Source organism: Bison bison, unplaced genomic scaffold (genome assembly GCF_000754665.1).
Source record: "Bison bison bison isolate TAMUID 2011002044 unplaced genomic scaffold, Bison_UMD1.0 scf7180017864380, whole genome shotgun sequence".
In the NCBI taxonomy this organism is placed as follows: domain Eukaryota; kingdom Metazoa; phylum Chordata; class Mammalia; order Artiodactyla; family Bovidae; genus Bison; species Bison bison.
This window is the reverse complement of record NW_011494952.1, coordinates 1225756-1233572: the sequence shown is the minus strand read 5'-3', so window position 1 is coordinate 1233572 and position 7817 is coordinate 1225756.

Below are 7817 nucleotides of genomic sequence, written 5' to 3'. Positions count from 1 at the left end.
CCAGCGTTTCTCATGATGTACTCTGCATATAAGTTAAATAAGCAGGGTGACAATATGCAGCCTTGACGTACTCCTTTTCCTATTTGGAACCAGTCTGTTGTTCCATGTCCAGTTCTAACTGTTGCTTCCTGACCTGCATATAGGCTTCTCAAGAGGCAGGTCAGGTGGTCTGGTATTCCCATCTCTTTCAGAATTTTCCACAGTTTATTGTGAGGCACACAGTCAACGGCTTTGGCATAGTCAATAAAGCATAAATAGATGTTTTTCTGGAACTCTCTTGCTTTTTTGATGATCCAGCGGATGTTGGCAATTTGGTCTCTGGTTCCTCTGCCTAATTAGGGTTGAGTGAGTGAGTGAAGTCGCTCAGTCATGTCCGACTCTTTGCGACCCCATGGACTGTAGCCCGCCAGGCTCCTCTGTCCATGGGATTCTCCAGGCAAGAATACTGGAGTGGGTTGCCATTTTCTTCTCCAGGGGATCTTCCCGAACCAGGGATCGAACCCCGGTCTCCCACATTGCAGGCAGACACTTTACCCTCTGAGCCACCAGGGAAGAAGCAAGTCCTCATCATGATGGGATTAATTCCTTATAAAACAGGAAGAGACATGAAATTCTGTGTCATAGGAGGATATAGCAAGAAGGTGTCCATCTACAAACCAGAAAAAAGGACCCTCACCTTAACTAAATTGACCAGTGCCTTAATCTTGGACTTCCTAGCTTCTAGACTTGTGAAAAATAAATGTCTGCTGTTTAAGCCACTCAGTCTATTTGTTATAGCAATTCAAGCTGACTAACATAGGTCCATATCACAGTGATATTTATAAACTGTGTTAATCCACAGTAGAGGGTGTTAGTGTGTGTAGGTTACTTAGTTATGTCTGACTCTTTGTGACCCCATGGATTGTAGCCCATCAGGCTCCTCTGCAATGGGATTTTCCAAGCAAGAATACTGGAGTGGGTAACCATTCCCTTCTTCAGGGGATCTTCCTGACCCAGGGATCAAACCGGGGTCTCCTGCATTTCAGGTGGGTTCTTTACCATCTTAGCCACCAGGGAAAGTTATGCACACTATTTTATGCTCCTTAGGAATCCTTAGAAGGATTTTAGCGAGTCTTTTGATCAAATTTAGAGTTGACACTGATTACTTTGCCAACAATGTAGATGAACAAAACAGGAGGAATCAAGATGAATCAAAGCTATTTTAATAGTTTGGGTAAAAGTTGACAAAGCTCTGAAATAGAATAGCAGCTGTAGAAATGGAAAAAAAAAATAAAATAAAAAATAGGACTTGGTTCTGTGTAGGAGTAAAGAGGGAGAGGGGAATGTAAAAAAAAATCCCAAGTTTTCCAGCTAGTATGACTAGATAGTGGAATTAAGTGAACTCTCAAACAAGAGGAGCAACAGTTCTAAAAGAGGAAGTCCATTAGGCTCTTGAGACCAGAGAATATGTCTTGCACACCATTTTATCCCCAGCCTCTGCCATAATGCTAAGTATGCAGAAGCATCATAGGCAGAGATCATTAGAAAAGTGAGGATAATGGAGGAAGTGAAATTCAAGGTTTTCCCTTGGAATTAGTGCATTATGCATTAAATAAGTGAGTCCTGCATACTATAGTACTCTAGTCCTCTGAAATCACTTCTTGCAAACACATCTGTAGTGCACAGCACTTTAGAAAAAATGATCAGGGTACATACTATAGAGACCTTTCAAAACTACAGAGATGCCCACAACTTCTGCAAAGACTTGATTCCAGTAGAATTTGTCAAATGTATTTTAACCATTTTTTAGAGCTTTACTTCAAAATACACACTAAACTGTGAACTAGACTCATATCTGAGCCCTTGAGAGATCACTAATATTAATATATTGCTTTGTGTTTTTGACAGAGAATAAATGTTACAAATTTTTAGTAAAATGCAAATCTATAATAAGACAATAATTTCTTTCTTTATTTTTTACTATCTTAGGGTTTATTTGAGAATTTATATAAAAGCTGTTATGTTGCTTTAAAAGATACCAATTTAGCCTTACCTCTTGTTTTTACAGATAAAGAAGTTTAGACCTAGAAAGGCAAATTAATACTCCAGGGAGACTGAGCATATCATTGGAAGAAAAAGAGCTAGAAACCAGTTGCCTCAAAAAAGAGTACTCTTTCCATGGTAACGCACTGCTGGGAAGAGACGGAACTTTCACTCAGAGAACTCCTTGTTCCCACTGCTGTGCAGTTACTTTTCCTGTGTAAGTGCTAAGTGCTTTAGTTGTTGTGCTTTAGTTGTGTCTGACTCTTTGCAACCCCACCAGGGTCCACTGTTCATGGGATTTTCCAGGCAAGAATACTGGAGTGGGTTGCCATGCCCTCCTCCAAGAAATCTCCTCAACCTAGAGGTCCCATTATAAATGACATTATTGAGTGTTCAAAAAGCACTTACGGCACATATAATGGTCAAGAAAAAATTTATCTAGGAAGCAAAAACTAAAATCTATAAATAAAGTAATGACTCTGATATAAAGAAGAGTCACAGTGAATGAATTAAAATCCATGAGTCGGTAGAAAGAGACTGATGACAAACTTGTTGCTGAGCTAAAGGCCAGGCTGGTGAACAAATGGGGGGAAAAGGTTTTCTGCTCCTTCTGTTTTCTAAGGAAAATACCTCTTACTTTCTGTTTCTCTTTCAGCCTTTCTTCAGAGATTGAACCTTCAGAGGTTCTTTTCAACCTTTCAGGGGCCAGCCAAATGGCATTCACCAAAATGTCCATTGCAGAGTGTTCAGCTAAGGACCTAGTGCTAAACACTGGGCCCTGAAGTCACAGGGGGAAAGAGGCAAACCCTCCCTTGCAGAGCTCACGCCTCCGAGACAAAGATAAGGTTCACTTTTACCCCCTAATTATTAGACTGTTTCTATTTGCTCCTGCATTTTTTTTTTTTTGAGAAAAATAATGGGAATAAAAAATAGTGAATTGATTGCTTCATGAGGCACAGCCAATATAAACATATTCATTTTCACCTTTCCATGTTTCTTAAATATCTATCCATGGATTTTATTTTCAATTTTGCTAAACTAATTTTCCTAACTGCTTCCTCCACAGAATGCCATAATCACAATAGACCATGTGTTAATTTGATTCTTCTTCACCTTAAGATGACATACTATTTTTCTCTCTTCACAGTAGAATATGTGGTGAATAAGACAGAGAACAGACTTGAGTTGCCAAAGGAAAGGGGTGTGGGGGAGGAATGGAGTGGGTACTTTGGGATTAGCAAATGTAAACTATTATATGTAGGATGGATAAACAGCAAGGTCCTACTGTATAGCACAGGGAACTATACTCAGTATCCAGCGATAAGCCAGAATGGAAAAGAATATGGAAAAGAATGTGTGTGTGTATGCACATGTGTATGTACAATGGAGTCTGTCTGCTGTATAGTAGAAATTAAAACATTATAAATCAACTATATTTCAATAATATAAATTTTAAAATGAAGACATGTGTACCCCAATGTTCATCGCAGCACTGTTTATAATAGCCAGGACATGGAAGCAACCTAGCCGTCCATCAGCAGATGAATGGCTAAGAAAGCTGTGGTACATATACACAATGGAGTATTACTCAGCCATTAAAAAGAATACATTTGAATCAGTTCTAATGAGGTGGATGAAACTGGAGCCTACTATACAGAGTGAAGTAAACCAGAAAGAAAAACACCAATACAGTATACTAACACATATATATGGAATTTAGAAAGATGGTAACAATAACCCTGTATACGAGACAGCAAGAGACACTGATATATAGAACAGTCTTTTGGACTCTGTGGGAGAGGGAGAGGGTGGTATGATTTGGGAGAATGGCATTGAAACATGTATAATATCATATATGAAACGAGTCGCCAGCCCAGGTTCCATGCACGATACTGGATGCTTGGGGCTGGTGCACTGGGATGACCCAGAGGGATGGTATGAGGAGGGAGGAGGGTTCAGGATGGGGAACACATGTATACCTGTGGCGGATTCATTTTGATATATGGCAAAACCAATACAATATTGTAAAGTTAAAAAATAAAATAAAATAAAAATAAATAAATGAAAAAACAAACAAACAAAAAATGAAAACAAAATAGGGTGAGTATACTTTTCCTATAGAAATTCAGATACTGAATGTTTCAAGCTTTGCAAATCATGGTCTCTATAGTTTCTACTCAACTCAGACACTGCTCCATGAAAGCAGCCAGAGACAATATGTAAATAAATGTCTATAGTCGAATAAAACAATTATAATACTAAAATTTGAATTTCAAATAATTTCCATGTGTCACAAAATATTAATCCTTTTCCTGATTGCTTTCAACCATTGAAAAATATTAACCTATTCTTAGTTTATAGTCCTAAGAAAAATATTCAGATCAGATCAGATCAGTTTCTCAGTCATGTCTGACTCTTTGCAACCCCATGAATCACAGCACGCCAGGCCTCCCTGTCCATCACCAACTCCCGGAGTTCATTCAGACTCACGTCCATCGAGTCAGTGATGCCATCCAGCCATCTCATCCTCTGTTGTCCCCTTCTCCTCTTGCCCCCAATCCCTCCCAGCATAGAGTCTTTTCCAATGAGTCAACTCTTCCCATGAGGTGGCCAAAGTACTGGAGTTTCAGCTTCAGCATCATTCCTTCCAAAGAAATCCCAGGGCTGATCTCCTTCAGAATGGACTGGTTGGATCCCCTCGCAGTCCAAGGGACTGTCAAGAGTCTTCTCCAACACCACAGTTCAAAAGCATCAATTCTTTGGCGCTCAGCCTTCTTTTAAGACCTAAGAAAAATATTAACCTATTCTTAGGACTTCCCTGGTGGCTCAGATGGTAAAGTGTTTGTCTACAATGTGGGAGACCCGGGTTCAATCCCTGGTTTGGGAAGATTCCCTGGAGAAGGAAATGGCAATCCACACCAGTGCTATTGCCTGGAAAATCCCGTGTACAAAGGAGCCTGGTGGGCTACAGTACAAGGGGTCACAAAGAGTCAGACACGACTGAGCAACTTCACTTTCATTCTTAGTTTACAGGTTGCATAAAGCAGGCCAGATTTGACATGTGGGATATAGTTTGCCCAACACTAAATTAGAATTTTAACTTTATTAAAAAACTCTACCTTAGAGATTAATTTTGATTGAAAGAGTTTTCAGAGAAAAGATAATACCTCAGAATATAAATTTGACTTCATGGAAAGTTTGAAATCATTTCCTGTCTGGGCATGAGTTGGTCAAGAAATAACATCTTTGGAAGAGTAGTCCAATTAGGGAAGAGTCCAGTACAACCAGAAAAAAGATGCTGATTATGTTAAAAGTAACACACAGTGATCCAGCCTTTGTTCACATTTTGTTGTTAGTGGAAAAGCAGCCAAATCTTATTCATGAGCTTGCCAGCCCTGTCGAGAGATTATAAATCATTCCAAGCTTACTGGGAAAAGGCTCCCTAAAAATATTTATTTGAGCATTTCCTGGTCATCAATTTGTGGATTAAAAACAAAACAACTACCACCACCAACAACAACAATAAAAACCTCACCTGCAAAGTAAACACACTTATTTATCACTCATCTAATACCTTGGTTTACCAATAAGAAAATTATACTATGGGAATTCAAAACAAAATTCTGTCTTGGTTCACATAACTAGAACTCACAGAGGGGACAGCTCATAATTTGACAGAAAGCTGTCCAAGTTTTAATTTCATAAGTCATGCAAACATTTTTAAGTGTTATCTAAATTCACACATTTAGGGAAGCCAGTAGGAAAATGAAGCCATGCCTACATCGTGGCTAGGCTCCAAACTCCAACTAAAGGCAAAATATTTTTATCACTTCACACATCAATGAAAATTCTTGTATCTTAGACGAACTAACAGAAATCTGTTTTACCATTCTCTTTAATTAGTACTTTGAAGAACCAGGTGTTATTAGCACTTAGAAAGACACATCTTCTCAAGCCCTGCTAATAAACCAGCACTGTATTGGCTCTTTGAAAGATTTAACATCAACCAGCTGTTCAACAGTAATGTCATCTGTTTATCTCATCCTTGGCTGGAATTTCAATTTCAATTATAGCATCAATTAGAGATAATTTTTAAAATTTAGAATCAATTCACATTAGGGTAACTGTGATTTTTCCTTTATAGCTGCTGCATCAAAAGAAATAGTCCTCTGCTTCAAATAAACTAAAACCACCACAAAGCTTATAAGCGGTAGAGCTAGAATATGAACTCAAGGAGACTGCCCGTTCCAATGCTCTTAGTCATGCTGCTGCACTGCCTGCCTCTCTGCAGAGCTGGTTATCTATGTGTAAGAAAGCAAGAACATCATGTAGGAAGCTTTAACAGTCTAAGACATAGATTGATGAGGACCTCAGGTTGGACTGTGACTGTAGAAATAAGAGATAAAGCTGATAAATATTCCTGTGGATGAATCAACCAAACTTGCTAGGTAGATTTAAAGGCCTGAAAAAGAGAGATTATAGAGACTAAATATCTGTATTTTATCCTGTAAATATTTACTGAACATAATCTACTGTGAGCCTGGAACTGTGTTATATGTTGGGGAATAAACAATGAACAAAATAGACCATGCCCTGATCTCTTGAAGTAAGATCATGTTATTAATATAAAACAGTCCATACACTATGTACTATGAATAAAAGGGCTATGCTATTAAGTCAAATCGAGTCTGACTCTTTTGTGACCCCACAGACTATAGCCTGCCAGGCTTCTCTGTCCATGGGATTTCCCAAGCAAGAACACTGGTGTGTGTTGCCATGCCCTCCCCCAGGGGATCTGCCTGACTCAGGGATTGAACCCGCATCTCCTGCATTGGCAAGCAGATTCTTTACCACTGAGCCACCTGGGAAGCCCCTTAGAAGGGTATATTGGGAATTTAAGTTTTACATGTGAATATGTTATCTATTTAAAAGTTCATTTTAAAATCAGGCACTTAAAAAAAAGAGAGACCTCATTCATATTCAGAGTTTCCTAGGAAAGTGTGTCATTCTGGGCATTCTTTCACCTGAATAAGGATGATCTTAATTTTATATTTTCAAGCACATTTGCAAAAATATTTCATTTGTAATACTTGGGGCATTTACAAACTGTCACTTCACTTTTTAATTTTGTAGAGTATTTTCTGGCCGGTTTTCTTCAATTTGGTAAAGAGTGTGAAATGACAAGGCTCTGGTCAGCTCAGACTGGGGGAAAAATAAAATCTATATATAGAGAAGTATTTGTGTCTCACTGTCTCTCATATGGCCAGAGCGAGGTTTTAACTACTGGGGCCAGTAAAAGAAGGTGAAGTTAATACTAGCAAGACTGTTGGCTAGAGCCAGAGAACTAAAAAAGCCAGGTGTGTTTGGTACAGAACAGAACAGGGCTGAAAAACAGACCAAGGCTGATACAAAGACCAGGAGGCAGTGGCAAGCTACAAATTCAAGTATCTACAGACGCAAGGTCAAGAGCAGACACAGAATGAGAAAATTGGTAAAGTGATTCCCATGAACACAGCTAGATACTAGATGTCCACAGCTTTCTTTAAGCTCTGATATGCATATATTTACATGGCGAGTTCAGTTTAGTTTCTCAGTTATGTCCAACTCTTTGCAAACCCATCAGATAGTTCAGATCAGATCAGTCGTTCATTCGTGTCCGACTCTTTGCAACCCCATGAATCGCAGCACGCCAGGCCTCCCTGTCCATCACCAACTCCCGGAGTTCACTGAGACTCACGTCCATCGAGTCAGTGATGCCATCCAGCCATCTCATCCTCTGTTGTCCCCTTCTCCTG